Source organism: Haliaeetus albicilla, chromosome 11, assembly GCF_947461875.1.
Source record: "Haliaeetus albicilla chromosome 11, bHalAlb1.1, whole genome shotgun sequence".
Lineage (NCBI taxonomy): Eukaryota > Metazoa > Chordata > Aves > Accipitriformes > Accipitridae > Haliaeetus > Haliaeetus albicilla.
In genome coordinates this window covers 25,760,410-25,772,723 of record NC_091493.1, presented here as the reverse complement: position 1 = coordinate 25,772,723, position 12,314 = coordinate 25,760,410, and the positions used below count along the sequence as shown (strand labels likewise).

The 12,314-nt window shown below is 49.3% G+C and overlaps 1 protein-coding gene across 8 annotated transcripts in view; it reads left to right on the top strand.

Moving 5' to 3' along the window:
- Positions 1–12,314, top strand: part of LCOR (ligand dependent nuclear receptor corepressor) — a 91,093-nt gene that overhangs the window by 64,984 nt on the left and 13,795 nt on the right. The window lies entirely within an intron of this gene.

The window sequence follows — 12,314 nt, the reverse complement described above, 5'->3', positions numbered from 1 at the left end:
GGAAGAGGCAGCTGCCTCTGCTGAACCTGCAGGAGCATATCTGGTCACTGTCTGAAGTAACAGATCCTTCATGGAGTAGCAGTGGACTATACCCCCACATACACCTGGGTCACTTTCTACTCTAGCAGATGTGAAATGAGGGGCTCTGATGATGCTCCTTTGTGAAAATGTGTGCTTCTGTAAAGGGAAAAGCAGAAGGCTTCATTCAAGGTCACTACCTGCAAGTGCTGGGATTAATGCTAGACCTGAAAGTAGCAACTCCTTGACCTCAGCATGAAGGATCTGAAACACTCTTGTGTTGAAAATCAAGTTAAGTTTTGTGAGTGAAGCTGATTTAATTAAGGAAATTCCCAAGCATCACAATTCCATCTTGTGCAACCAAAACCAAGCCCTCATGTCATGGCTGCTCAAACAGCAGCAGTGCAAAGCTTGCTCTGGCGTCCTCAGTAAGGCGGATCACCGGTGGCTTTCTGCCTGAGCGTGCTGAGCTCTCTAATTTCCTAGAGGCATGACAAAAGTGGGTCTGTGGGGAGGGGGAGGATTTAAATCCCGATTGGGGAAGATGCTTCAGCAAATCACTAATTCTTAATCTGCAAACTGGCCTCTGGCAGATGCCCAGCCATGGGTACTTGCTGAACTGTGGTTTTAACTGGAAGTGAGTAGCAGGTTCATGGACCTACTTAGGAATGTGATTCATGGACAGAGGAGCAGAGGTACGGACCAAAAGCAGTTTCAAAAGCAGAGCTTGAAGCGTTAGGGGCAAATCCAGGAATATGGAGTTTGATACAATGAAGATGGTGGAGAGATTAAAATAAAACTTGATATTTTTAATGTAGTTATTCTCAAGATACTTTAATAGACGTTACAATGCTGGAAGGATCCCACATAACACCATTTGTGGGAGTACTGTTTCCCCTGATCTGGTACATTTGATGCAGACTCTGTGACTTAAAATCCAAGATGTTCTCAGTTGTCTAGTAGGAAATTCAGAAGAAATCTGAATGACTTCACACTTGTGAATTATGAATTAATTAAGTTCCTTCTTGCCCACCACTCTGAAAACCCCAGACAACACAACCTTTAAAAGCTCTCTTTTAGTATCATGAAGAGGGAGCACAAAACATTTGCATCTTATTTTTACAGGTCACTCAACGCATCAAAACTTACAGGTTCCATTTGAAAGAGAACTTCTAAAATCTTCTCTTGCCTCCTCCTCCTATGCAGGTGTCACACAGCTCTGCAGGAGGTCTATTCTGTACACATTTGACTAAAAGGCACATTTTTTTACGAGATGGCTACAGCTCAAATCTCCAGGAATTGTTTAAAAGCTCAGCTAAAATTAGAAGTGCTTAAGGTATATTTCAGCATAGAAATATAAGCACTGCTGCCTGAAAATGCAAAGACTGCCTGCCTGTATGGAAATAAAGCTGCATCTCCCCACGGCACCGACCAGAGTCTCGGGCTCTAACCTTCCGAGCGCCCACAGGAATGCTGTGAAGGACAGGGCAGGGGCTTCAGCTGCAGCTGGTGCGAGAGCCCGCGGTGGATCTAGTGACAGGCTTCTCCCAGCCCGTGCGGAGGCTCCTGCCTTATCTCCCTTCCCGCTCTTACCTGGGCTAGCTCAATCACAGCTTGTGTGCCTACCTTTGCTGGACTCCTGCCTCTGGGTGCGGATCAGCCAGCCTCTGCTGACAGGAGGAGTGGTTTGTCTGTACAGGGTTCTCAGCAAACAGTCTGTAAAAATTACGGGGCTAAATAGGCAGTTTTGTTACACCTGCTAAGGTTTGGGTTTTTTTGCTGGCATGCACCTAGATCCCTTCATCACGTGTCCCAGATCCCTCCTGCCCAGCTAATAAAGCGTAGGACTTGCTTAACTCATTTCGGAATGACGTTCCTCACTTTGAAAGGGGCTTTTATGGTTTCCTTTCTTAAAGCTGAGCCTTTGACTGTGTTTTTCTTCTCACTGAGCTTTAGAGGAAGGCTCTGACACTAATCGTTGTGATTTACTCAGACTCTGCAGGGGAAAAATGACCCTCGGGGAAGCTGAACAGCTTCCCCACACATGTGAAGGGGTTTTCATACACACAGCTGATACCTGTGCTGGGACCCTTACTGCAATCTAAGCCTCAGGTGGCTGCTTGGAGAATCTACTAGTTTCCACCATGTTCCCCTTTTAGGTGAAGGTGGTGGTATAGTTTTTTTCATGTTTTCAGAGGTGCTGTGGTCATACATGGTGTCTTCCTCAGATACCTTTCAGGCCTTTAAAGCTGTGTGTGAGGTGTTAGCAGTGGTTTAAAACAAACTATTTGACTTTGAAAGGAAGCTGTAAAAAAAGGCACTGTAGGATTCTGCCTCTGCATAAGAAACTACCATAACAAATGTGCTCTGTTTGTATGGAAATACAAGTTTTCTTCTGATTTCTAACCATCAAACATCAGCCCGGGATGTGAAAGTTAAGCCAGTTTACTGGGTGCCTGAAGTGTGTTCGCTAATAACAAAGTTCTTGTTGGACCGTGGTGACAGCTACCTAACCTCACTGCTCGCTAGAGGTCTGCCTAGCTGTAATTCGGTGAACTTTTCTGTTGTGTAAAAAAAAAGTAGGTTTTTGCTCCTGTTTCAGGGCCTGTGTTGGCTTTTCTCTAATAGACAGACGCAAGTGTGTACGGTAAGGGGGACTGCTCGACTGCTCTTTAATTCTAGCCTTCTTGCCTACACCTGTCCTTATGTTGGTGCCTTTACTTCTGTTTGAGTGTAGACTGGATTCCTAATTAATATAAGCAAAAATAACATAACTCTGGATTTAAAAGAAATATGCCTTGCAGCTCCTTTAATGATCGTATTATTAAATTAGGAATAATAATTAGTAACAAAACTTAAAATCAGTGTAACCTAGCACAAGGTGACAAAGGTAGTTGCTTAGTGCTGGGAAAGAGCAGGTTGGTGAGGTTTGGGTTTTGGCTGTTTCATCTGTTCTTTTATAGCTCCTGAGTGAAAAAAAAGACTTTCCTCACAAGATTAATAGGAGTAGCGAGGCCTCAGCAGGACAACAGGGAATCTGTCACTCAGCCTTTTGTGGGTCAAAAATCCCCACGGCATACGTGGTTTGGGCTCTGGCGTCACCGTCTGAACGTGTGAGTCACTGCGAGGAGGATTTTTCAGAGGTGGTTTTGCTGCGATTTCTGAGGATGGTCACATTCTGTATTTCTCTGGTCATATAAAGCACAGTGAAAATGCCAACATCCCCTTAGTGCCGCGGTCTCGCTACCACTGCGTGGTTAAGCGTGAGTTCATTTCTCTGAGCTTTCAGGGTTTGCGTAGTGCACTTACTGTTAATACGATAAAAAACGTCTGTGGTAGAGGAGATCTGTGAGTGCTTGATGGGCAGCATGTGCTAATGGGCCATCATTGCTTTAGTTTCCTCTGCGAAGGTTAGGGACTGATTTTCTTGCTGGTGGGAGCAGTGGGACCAGGGAGGTAGAGAAGTCAGAGGGAGGCAATCTGTGAAGGCATCTCGGGGGGGATCTGCCTGGCTCTGGTGCTTGCTCCTTCCTCGCTGTGTATGAGGAGTGATGAGTCACTTCGGCTTTTTCCAAAGGATCTGTTCCTTTGCAGGCAAAAGCTGTTGTTCATAAATTTTTTCCTTTTATTTTTCTCTTTATGGCAAACCAGCAATTGATGGGTTTTGTCCCCAGCATAAAGAAACAAACAATACCTATCATTATGCTGTGTGAAGGAAAATCACGCAGAGATAAAGTACATTTTAACGGTGGCATCCAATTATAAAGGGTAAACTGCCAAAATTCAAGGATGCTTTAAATACAGTAAATAACACTAAAGAGAACTGGGTGTATTAGTGGTAATGGCATGTTACATGCGAAGCAAGGTGTAGTTCCCTGCCTCAGTTTGCCATATAGCTGGATGAATATCAGACGCATGGGGGAAATGGGACCTTTTTTAGTGGACATTTGCTGTGGTCAGACAAGGTTTATTTGTTAGTCTTCTTTTAGCATTGACATGTGTGACAATGTAAATGAAGGAGAAAAATAATTGTGGGCTGGGATACCAAGGTGCCTGTTTTGAGAGGAGAATAGATTCTCTTAAGAGGGGGAGAAAGGACAATGGTATGTAATGACTAGGGTTAAAAAAAAAAAAAAAAGGAGATGATGTGAGGGATGTGCAGAAATGGAAGGATGAGAGGTTTGAGCTGAAGGGGAGGGGTGTGCATTAGCGCAGAGGAAACCTCTCCCTACTGGCATGCATAGAGACATTTCCTGCCTTATGTTTTGGTTTCTTAATAGTTATCTGACTATAAAATTAACCTACATCATTTAATGGTAGTTGAATGGCAGTTAAATTAACCCACTTTCAAAATAGAGCTTACCTAGCCCGTCAGCTCTGAGACAGCCTCATCCCCAGGCATCCGGGGCTGCAATCCACTCTCTCTGCCTTAACCTATTTCCCAAGCAGCCAGCCAAAGTGGTGCTTCAGAAACGGGGTTTGCTGCTCAGCCTGGCAGTTGACAGAGAATACGGACACGTATCAAACCACTAATTCAAATTTCACTAGGCATTTTTGTGCAAGGAGGTACGGCATCGGCACATGGGGAACGCTGCGTTAGGAGTTGTGATACTGTTTCTATTAACGCGTGGCCTTGATTATCTGAGGCCCAATTATCTGAATCTCCAGGTTATCTGAAATGGGGTCATATCCCCCAACACCTGTTAATTACACCCAAGATACCCTCTGCTCTCCAAACGTCTTCCGCTGGCCCCTCCCAAGCTTTGGTGACCAGGTTGTGCTGGGTGTATTTAGCTCTAGTGAGCACTCTGCCTAGTTGCTGCATTTGGTTTTTCATATCTGTGTCGGTGGAAAAAAAAATATCCTGGATATTTGCAGACTTTGAAATCCTTGAAGACTTCTAGAAGTAGGCAGTGGCTGTGCGTGGCAATGTGCCTGTTGGAGACGGGACCAGCAACGTCTGCAGAGAGGGCATCTGATGCATTTGGGTTTTCTTCCACCCCACAGGTGCAGCCTTGCAGTATAGGTGCAGCACAGGAAGGGAAGGTGGGATTTATCACGGCACAGCATATCCTGCTCACAAGCCTTCATTTACTGCAGACGAGTGCACCTTCGGTGGGGGGTTTGCCTGTTGGACCTCTGCAGTTGCAGTGGCTCCCGCTGACCTGCACGTGCATGCAGGAGGGCTGGGTAGGGAAAGCTTTGTCCCCAGGTTACTGCGGGACAGCCAGGGAGCTGACGGCGATGGGCTCGGGAGCAGGGGAGAAGCCGTACACCTGCCTCACCTTGGGTCCAGAGCCAGCGAGCGTTCCCAGCTCATACACGGGACTGTCAAAGATACTCAGGGCATCCCTCCCTGCTCCATAGGACTGGTCCCCGTGGTTCGTTCTCCTTTGCCTTAAGTGGGTGCTGCTTTTTTTAAAACATGTGCAAAGCTGTGAAAATCATTGTAAGAACTTTTTTTTTTTGCCCTGCACACTTTTGTTATCTATCTTCTGATGCTGTCTGTTTTTCTATCTATTCTGGTCTTCTGGTGCTATCTATTCTTTCGGAGCACCTAGCTCAGGGAAGATGCTGAGTACGGCCTCAGAGAGAAACACTCGTGGTAATTTATTTTTTTTTTCCCCTTAAAGAGAAGATCCCAGATGTCCTTGATAATTAGAAAAATTAGCAAGGACAATTCTGGAAAGGCTTTGAAAGCTAGTATGTAGAATAACGTTTCCAACTTGATAAATTTCCCTTGGTTTTAAAGCAATAGCTCAGTGGTAAGATTTTTAATTAGTCATTAAATATTGTATTAGAAGTATCACAAGTGATGATAAACTACTATAGAATACGATTGGGTTAGTTACTTGGGGAAGGTGGGAGTGGAGGAAGCTATGACAGGAATATAAAAAAGATAAACTTATTTGAGGTTGCTGTTGTTTTTTTAATGTAAAATCAACTTTGGTTTGATTTTTATTTGGCTACAGGTGGGGAGAAGGTGATTTTTAATGTTTAACTACTTTAAAAATAAATAAAAGACACTACTCTGAAGGGTTAAAGGTCTGAATCTGTAATGGATGTCTGTTGTTCATCCAGTCAGTTGGCTTATTGTACAACCTGGATACCTTGACGAATACATGCAGCTGACAAAAACCCCAACCAAACAAAACCTATCTATAACTTGTTTCTTCCTGCTTTTCAGTTGAAATGCAAGCTCAATCCATCCCCACGTGCGTCACCAAGGACGGCGTAAATTCAGGGGCCTTGAGAACCCAGCAGCAATATTTCCCTAGTTATTTTGGCTGTGCTTTGCACAACTTCAGCTTTTAATTTAGAGAAGAAAAATGCTTTTTCTCCTTCCTAGCTGTTGCGTGGAGCCTCAGCTCTTTCTGTGCTGCTTTTCTGTTTTTTTTCATTGCAGCAAGAGAGAATTACTGTAGCACCCACAGAGGTGTGAAGGGACTCATTCATCTGTGTGGGGTGTGTTAGGTGCCAGGCATATTTCTGAGGATTGAAATACAGGCATTTAAACTGGCACATCCAGTGTCAGCCTTTAATTGGGGCTTTGAGAGATGAGCTCCAGAAAATCTGGCTGCAGTGGCTTACATGGCTGTTTGCCCATCCCCTGCAAGGGATTGCCACATCCCAGAGCGGTGCCAGCAGAAGGAAACATGTCCCCTCACCTCCACCTCTCAAAGCACGAGGTCTTTGCTGCAGCTATGAGTGAAGATGGGTTTGAGCACGATACTGCGTGTCAAATGGAGCAGGGAAGATGGAACGTGGGTTGCCTTTTGCTGCCCTGGGATAATAATTTCAGGCAGAGAGCTGGCAGTAGCCGTGGCTCCGTGTCCACTGCGGTGACATTGGTGTGGGCTGCCACTGAAAGACACGGTGCCACCTCCAGCCTTGGTCCAGTGCCTTTCCCCACTGGCGTTTGCTTTCACACAGCCGCTCCAGCAAGCCAAACCAGGGCTGGCAGAGAACGCATTTCCCTCTTCCACTGGGCAAGACCCTTGTGTGGCTCGGACTGCAGCCCCTCTGGCACGGGGGAAAGCGAGCCCATCTTTGGCAACCCACAGCCACAGACGCTTTCAAGCGCACATTTAGCATGCAGGATTCACAATACCCCTGGGACTGGGGTCAGCTCACCTGACTGCCAGGGGTGAACGAGCTCCTTTTAGAGGCTGCTCCTCCTTTGCAATCCCTCAAAATGGCATTTCCACTCGCCCTGAAAAATAAATGAAGTGGCTGAAACCATCAGGGCTGGAGGTGCCACCTGAGAGCCTCGAGACACGCTGCCTCCGGCATTGGGGTCAAAGTGGGCACGGTCAGTGCTTTGAGTTCAGCTGATGGAGAGCATTGCTTGCAAGTTAGACTTTCTTCGTAGTCATCCACGTTTCTCAAATCTCTCCTTTTAGCCAGGTTTCCAAGGCACCCTTCGGCTTGGTGGGGTACTCCAGCGGTACCTCTGGTTTTGGGGGGTGCGAGGCAGTGCTCCACCAACTGGCACAGAGTCAGCTGTGTGACAGCAGGAGAGGGAAGGGAGATGTCATCCCCGTAAAAATACTAAATTGGATTTTATAAGTTTATAGCTATGTTTTGTTTCTTTTACAGAGCTATAATCCTGGTGCTTAGAGTGGTCTGAAAGGAACAGAAACACTTAGCCTTGAACTTTTGTTCTGCTGCTGCTTCTTGTGCCTCTGAGGTACAAAACATACCTGTAAACTTATAATCAATCAAACTGATGTTCAAGGGCTAAAAAAAGAAACCCAAAAAGGGCACAGGCTTCATGTTCAATAGTGAGAAACTTGGGGTGGGCAAACCAGAAGATTGCAGTTGGCAATCGGCAGGTTTTCGGAGACCGGCGTCCCAGGTAGGTTGGTATGAACCAGTTGATTTCTTTCTCCCTCTCTTTCTTCTCCCCCTTGCTCCCCACCAAAATACACTCTTGAATCACAGGCAGGCTGGGCTGCCTGTAAAGCTCTGTTTCTGGTGTTCACAAGCAGAACAAGCTCAGTGTCATCCCGGTGCGCCCGGAAAAGGGGAGATGCGGCAACCCCACCAGTGGGTCAGGGGCACAGCCGGAGCCAGCTCTGCAAGATGGGCAAGACTCCTCGGGTTGCACAGGATGAAATCCAGATAACTTGTCCTTTCCCCGCCATACTGTACATCCTATACCTGTGCAATCCGTAGGTGTTATGGGCACACAAACCACTGCCTTCCCCCAGCCCCATCACCCCCAACTGCGTGGCCTTTGTTGGAAGCCCCGTGTGTGTTCCCCAGCAAGAGCTGGAGGAGGGCTGACTTCAAACTCCACTAAACAGTAGAGGCACAATGCAAACAAATGTATTGCAGCACGCAGCTATGCAAATAGCTTTAGAGCACAGCACGTTTTCCCCAGCGTTAATTGCTGCACCGCCAGGGTTGCGTAGCAACAGCTCCGTTTGTGTCTCTGACAGCTCCTGCCCCTTGATGCCTCTGACACCTTCTGCGGCAGGCAGGGAAGGAGGAGGGAACAGGGCTGCCCTGGGAAAGCTAGAAGGGCCAAGAGGCAGGGAGGGGCTCAGGTGATTGATAAGATTTGCTTGGGACACCCGGGTGTCCAGTGCCGGCACGGGGCGACACGTGCAGCAGGGCGTTGGGGCGCAGGAGCAGAGGAGCCTCCAGCAGCCGCAGCCTTGTGTAGGCAGCTTTCCAGGCTGGCGGCCAGAAAGGGCAGAGCTGCCATCTCCCAGGCTCTGCAGGAAAGCTCACTGGCAGGTGGGTTTCTCTCCCATCGCAGTGAAATCCTTCTGGGTACCCGGTACAGGTTTGTGACTGGGCTTGCAGCTTGGCTACAGGCGTAGGAGGGTCCCCAGTAAGCCACCTCTCCCCAGCCACGGAGCTGCAGTAGGCTTGTGGCTTCTCCAGCCCTTGAGAGAGATGACACATTCCTCATACACACCCAAACCTAAGAGAGCCTCAGGCCAAGCCCTGTGGGAAGGGGTGAGCGTGGGCACCGGGGAGAGGCTGCAGACGGTATGGGCAGCCCCGGGCTCCCTCACTTGTCTGCTGAGCCCAGCAGCTTCTGCCGGGCTGACCTGTCCCTCCCGAAAGGCAGGCTCTTCGGAGACAGGGGTGGCTGCTTCTCGAGAACAATTTTTCCTCCTGTTTAAAACCATGTTCCCAATTCCCATCCTCTGCGTTTGCCAGTCGGTCTTCAGCTCCTGCTGCGCCTTTGCCGGCAGGGATGAGGAGCCTGTTAGTAGCCAGCACCTTCCCCCGGGAAGGCACTTCAGCTCTGCAATCAGCTCACCTCTCCTCTCCTCACTGATAAGCCACGTAAATAAATAGTTTCTCTGCAACAGTTTACACAATCCGTAAGCAAGCCTGCCTGAAGCTGTGGAGCACTTGAAATAAACTCTTCTATTACACCTGAGCATGAAAGAAGCTCTTCTCCAAAACTGCCTTAAGTAGAGAGGATGCAGGCAATCCTTCATCCATCGGCCGCCAGGCAAGAGAGTGGCCATGGGCAAGTTTTATTTAGTAATAATAGCTAGAACAGACAGGAATGGTGGGAAATGCTGGGCAGCTACCAAGGCGCACAGATTACTGGGTCCCAGGGAGCACAGAGCTGTTTCTGGGAGATCTGGGGATGAAGAGGTACAGGCTGCGTCTCGGCACCCTGGGGGGACAGGGAGAAGAAGGACTGAGATGGGATCCAGCCGTGTTCAGAGCCCCGCTGCAGGTGACGGACAGAACTCTGCCTCAAGGTTATCCTTTGAAACGGAGAAAAAGGGGTTACTGCCTGCAGTACCCAAACAGGGGTGGGCTGGGGAAGGAGCAGATGAGCTCAAGGCGAGAAGTTGCAGCCTATCTTTGAGCCAAAGTGATGTGAAAGCAGAGGACCCTGAATACAACACGCCTGCAGAAGCAGCTGAACTGTGTCACTGAGTGTGAGATGAGTTTCCTAAGGACAAAGGGCATCAAGGCTGAATGGATTTATTTCCTTTATCAAGCAGGAAAAATATTTATCTCTGTTTTTTAAATTTACAGCTTGACAAGCTGTGTGTATCTCATATTGACTCCTTGGAGTACAGTGGGGCAAGTAAGGTGAAAACAGGCACCGTGGCCTCAGTCACACTTCAGAGGAAGAAACTAGTTGAAGGCAAGGCAGAAATGCCACCCTGGAGCCTTTAGGACCAGTGAGCCCAGGTCCCCTCTGCTATACAAGCAGGACACAGGTCTTTTCCAGCCCCGCACACCAATGCAAAGCAGGCTTGAACTGCGACCAGCTGCATTTGGCATTGCTACTGCAAGGCGAGGAAGGGTTGTGCCCGGCCACTTTGGTCCCTTCTCCCAAATTAGGGACTCTGTACGCAGACCCACAACCTCCTCCCTCACCAGGCATCGCCCAGCCTGTAGCTCGCCTTTTCTTCCTTGCCACCCACCCGGGCAACCGCTTCGCCTACGCCATGGGCTCTTCTTTTGCAGCCATTTGCCTGTAGCACCCGAAGGTGCCCTGGCAAGGAGGGAGTTGGCTGTTTTGCCACCGAAACCGCTTCCCGAGGTTGCCCAAGGAGCCCGAGGAGCGTGGCGGCAGGGTGGGCCGGGGCAGGGCCACACCTCTGCTGCTGCCGTTATAAATTCGGTCTTGCTGGGGGAAGATGGCTGCCACTCTTAGGAGCTGGGCTTGTGTGCAGGCAAGAGGAAAGCAACCGCCCTCTTTGCAAAGGTGGAAAAAAAGTTGTGCTGAGCTCTGCCTCTTCGCAAAGCCCCCTGCTCCAAGCCCTCCTCTTGCAGGGGGGGTGAAAGGTTTTTTATCATCTCCTTTGTTATTCAGCAGGGCAAGGGGAGGAGCTGGGCTGTGTAAGAGATCCTGGCTGACATAACCCTTCCCATGCAGGGATCTGGAGAGGGGCCAGGTTGTACCTGAGCATTTTTATTTAAACTAATCCCAGGCATTGCAAATTGAAAGTCATCACAGCGCCAGGTAGAACCAGTTGAGACCGTTGCTGAAGGGTGTTTTTCTTGCCCGGGTGTAGTAAAGCAGTCTCGAGGTACGTTGTTTATCGCTAACCCCGGGAGTATGTTCTGGAGGTGCCGGAGCACATTTGGCAAGCTGAGCTCGCTCAGCCTTTCTGGGTGGTTTTGGGAAAACCCTGCTCAAGAAGCCTTTAAGGAAACTGAGTAGCCGTGATTGAGAGGCTCAGCCTCATTATGCTTAAAAATTTGGGCAAACTGGAAAGCAAAGGGCTGGCTAGCAGATGCTCATGGCAGTCTTGGCTGCAGCCTAGCATTTCTGGGTGAAGAGGAGACCGGGTGCCACCTGGCCAGCGTGGGGTCCGAAGCGGCCCCCGGGCACCTTTCCCTGCCCTTTGCCGAGTACGGGGGCAGACCTCACGAGCCGGGGGGAAGCAGGGTTGCTGGAGGTGCCTCCCTGGCACTTGTCAGTTCAAAGAAAGCGGCCAGCAAGCAGTAAGTAAGCGGCAGGTGAGGGCTGCCCGGGCCGGCTCCGGCATGCCGGCTGCCACCGAGCATGGCCGGCTCTGGTCCCTGGCTTTCCCTCCTCCTCTCTGCCGATGGCTCCTCTGAGCTGGGGCTCTTCCTCCCTGTCTGCCTGTCTAGCCCTGCGCCTGGCAGCTTGGGGAGGGAAAACCCACTCTGGATAAAGCTTCTTTTCTTTTCCCAACCCTGGCTCTGAACCCTGCAATAAGCGTTGCCCTCCTCAGCCCAGCTGAGCAAGTGAGGTTGGTGTCCAATGCTGGGGGGGAGAGCAAGGGGGGAGAGCAAGGCTGAGGCGGGGGGAACGACTTTCAGTCCTCCGGTACAAGGCCAGGAGGTGCAAAGTGCAACTGTTACTACAAAGCAACCTGGCGTTGCTGGCAAAGATTCTGTGCCAGGCAGCGTGGGTGCCAAGGCACGTAGCCCCCTCGGTGTGGCGAGGACTGGGCAGGAATCGCCTGTGCTGCCACTGGGAACAGATACGGTCTCGATAATAGCACCTGGCATGGCACTCCTGATGAGTTCATGCAAACACTGAGTAATTATCCCTTAACCTCTCCACCAATAAGTCCTAATTAATTGCCTCTGCCAAGCAGGTAAATGATAATCGTCTCGGTTTGAGAGCTAGCTAGTGGCAGTGATCTTGTGCTGTAGAAGCAGACCGTTCTGAGTGACCACTGCACATTGACAGTCAGCCCATCAGCTGCAGAGCCACTTTCTTAAATGGCAGTAAATCAAAGGTCAGTGCAAATGGCAAGGCACTGCACCACACAAGGGTGCATTGCTGCCTGCACGTCATGCAGGCTGGGAGCTCGCCAAAATTTCTG